This window comes from Myotis brandtii, unplaced genomic scaffold, assembly GCF_000412655.1.
Source record: "Myotis brandtii unplaced genomic scaffold, ASM41265v1 scaffold1270, whole genome shotgun sequence".
Lineage (NCBI taxonomy): Eukaryota > Metazoa > Chordata > Mammalia > Chiroptera > Vespertilionidae > Myotis > Myotis brandtii.
The window spans coordinates 1156308-1159772 of NW_005354465.1; the positions used below are offsets into that span (position 1 = coordinate 1156308).

Sequence of the window (3465 nt, forward strand, 5' to 3'; positions counted from 1 at the left end):
CCCGGCCCAACCAAACCTGTCATTAAATTCACATGCTCAGCCGCATGGCTAAGTGAGCAAGTGAGTGGCTGGGCCTGCAGAGCCAATGTAGTCACTTACCCAACTACTCACATGCCAGGGCTACAAGCCTGCCACACCCACCCAGTCATAGGTTAAACAAGAAGAATGGCAGGCCTGGTAGGCATGGCTCAGTGGTTGAGCATCAACCTATGAACCAGGAGGTCATGGTTTGATTTCTGGTCAGGGCACATGCCTGGGTTGCTTGCTCAATCCCCAGTGTGGGGACTGCAGGAGGCAGTCGATCAATGATTCTCTCTCAGCATTGATGTTTCTACCTCCTTCTCCCTCTCCCTTCCTCTCTGAAGTCAATAAAAATATATAAAAAAAAGAATGGCAGGCCTGCCCCACCAAGGAGGGCCTGCCCAGGGGTGCTTACCATAAGGAACAGAAATGCAAGCAGTAGTATTTATTTATTTAAAAATATTTTTATTGATCTCAGAGAGGAAGGGAGAGGGAAAGAGAGATAGAAACATCAATGATGAGAGAGAAGCATTGATTGGCTGCCTTCTGCAGGCCCTCAACTGGGGACTGAGCCCGCAACCCGGGCATGTGCCCTTGACCGGAATCGAACCCGGGACCCTTCAGTTCGCAGTCCGATGCTCTATCACTGAGCCAAACCAGCCAGGGCCAAGTGGTAGTATTTAATACAGTGATGCTGCACGCCATTAACTGCAGCACACTGAGTGTGAGCTCTCACCCCTCAGACGGCCCACTCTCTCTGTGGAAAGTGAGTCTGGGACAGGAGAGACCAGAGCATTCCATCCAGTCCTCCTAAGAGAGGGGAGAGGGAGCACAAGGCCCTTCATCTCTCCATTGGGACTATACAACAAGCACCACTATTCCTCCCCTCACCAGCATCGGTTTTTTAAAGTAATGCTCTGTCTATCCCTTGTAGGATGTCTCATTTGTGACCGAATCCAAGGGTTGATGATTGAAAACAAGCTTTAATCTGAAAAGATGGTGGAATTTTGATCAGAGAAAAATGTTATGACTGGAAAACTCCCCATGGAGAAGCTGTAAGTCAATCCTCGGTTTATGCAAAGCAGCGCCTGTGCCTTCGTGCTGATGATGCACATGTAGCAATTAGCGACGCTGAAATGCCAGTCTCACACCTGGGTTGGGGAAAGCCTTCTCCCTCTCTGGGAGTGGGGGTGGGGAACTCCAGCTTAAAGAGAAACAAACATGAGAGACAGGTGTGGAAAGACGCTGAAAAGTTTGTGACTACTTGGCTTGGGAAAGTGCCTTTTATTTCCAAAGCAACATTTAAAAAAAATATATATAATTTATTGATTTTTTTACAGAGAGGAAGAGAGAGGGATAGAGAGTTAGAAACATCAATGAGAGAGAAACATCAGTCAGCTGCCTCCTGCACACTCCCTACTGGGGATGTGCCCCCAACCAAGGTACATGCCCTTGACCAGAATCGAACCTGGGACCCTTGAGTCCGCAGGCTGACGCTCTATCCACTGAGCCAAACAGGTTAGGGCTCCAAAGCAACATTTTAAAGAAAAATGAAACTTTTCCATGTGAGAACTTTTTTCTTTGTACTTGTATTTTATATTGAAATGAATGCAGTATAGCAATGGCCATGAATGACTTGGAATTAGGCAAAGTCAGGATTAGGATCTGGCTCTCTTACCTATGGGGGACCCTGGCGAGTTACTTCACCTTTCTGAGCTTCAGTTTCCTCATTCAGAGTGGAGATAATCACAGTGATCAACAGGGTTGTTGTGCAGATTAGAGATACTGGATATAAAGTGCCTGGTCCAGAATGAATTGTGATGATGATGGCATATCTTTTTCTAAATACTTTATTCTGCATCACAATGGGCGAATTTGCTAGTTTTATTTGCACACCACACTAAATCTACGAGGATATTTTATATTTGTTCCTTTATGTGGTCAGAAAAACTAGGTCAGATTTTAAAGTGGGAATTACGAGATCATGATCCAGATAAATCCTTTCTGGTCTGTGTTATTGATTTCTCCAGAGAATTAGGCCATCCAACCATTTGCAGATTTATTGGAGTCAGCATTGAAGTGCCAGATGTGGTTATTATGACAGAATACTGCCCAAAGGGAAGTTTGATGGATGTTCTGCTCAATGCTGACATTCCTCTCAACTTGGGTTTTCAGTGAGAGCCAGGCATTTGAGTAGTGGGAGATACAACCAAGCCCTTTTCCATCAACGTTCCAAAGGACCTATTGTAATGCAATGAATTCATTGCTTTATCTTGGAGGTTTTATGTTATATCTTGGGGCACAGATGGGAAGGAATGAGTCATTATATCTAGACAGGGATATCTAGAGGGAACAGGATTTTGAATCGGGCCTACCCACGGTGCCCAGGGAAGACCTGGCTGGAAATGCTGGCAGAAAGTCCTTTAGCATCTAAAGAATATAAGCTACAGGCAACAGCAAGTCATAGCAAGTAGGCACTGGCTAGGTCTAATTACTTTATCTAACAAACACTGGGCTAGACCCTGAAGGTCACAAAAATAAACAAGAAATGTTCCCTACATTCAAAAATGTCTTGGTCTGGTAGGAAAGACAAATAGAGTTATAGAACAGTTGATAGAAGTCCTTAGGAGAGTGTCAAGTGTATGGGAGTAGCGATTAGTCCAGACTGGGCATGGGAGTAGGCCAAGGAAATTTTCTCAAGGTGGAGGTGGGATAAGGAAGAGTAAAAGTTTGCCAGGAGAAGGAGAGAAGAAAGGCCATTTTAAAGAGAGGGAACAGCATGTGTAAGAGAGGATGGTCCAATCTGGGATTGTAAGTAGATTAGTATGACCAGAATTTAAAGATAAAGGTGGATGTGGGAGGTAGGAATGGTGAGAAATGAGACTAGAAAGATAAGTAAATAGTCTTTAAATGGGCCAACGTAGATATGATAATTTAGTATTTGATAAAAATGGAATTTCAAATAAGTGAGGAGAGATTGTCTGAATAAAGGATTCAGGATGACTGACTATCCATTTGGCAAAAATAACATTATATCCCTAGTGCACGCATTTAACCAAAATTAACTTGGGGACTGCTTTAAATTTTCAATTAAAAAAGTGAAACTTTAGAGGTACTAAAAGGAAACACTCATTTATGATTATATAATACCACAATGAAAACTAACAGGCAAATGAGTAATTGGGAAAAGTTTTTATAACATGATCTCTTACTGAGTATAACTAAGAGTTCAGGTTGATATCCATAGACTAGTGGATATTAGCAATGTAAAAAGCATAACAAATAACCTCTAGTCTGTAACTATAGACAAATCTATGAACATCTAAATTTGTTTTTAAATATATACCAGTGAACCAGATTTACTTGGAAAAATATTCATTTTTTTAATTAAATCTTTATTGTTCAGATTATTACAGTTGTTCCTCTTTTTCCCCCCCATAGCTC

General features: G+C 42.3%; 1 long non-coding RNA gene across 1 annotated transcript in view; it reads left to right on the forward strand.

Moving 5' to 3' along the window:
* The first annotated feature begins 980 nt into the window (after positions 1-980).
* LOC106724966 overlaps positions 981-3465 on the forward strand; it is a 9853-nt gene continuing 7368 nt past the window's right edge. Inside the window, exon 1 of the long non-coding RNA XR_001360787.1 lies at positions 981-1076. This is a non-coding gene — a long non-coding RNA (uncharacterized LOC106724966). The remainder of the gene's footprint in view (positions 1077-3465) is intronic.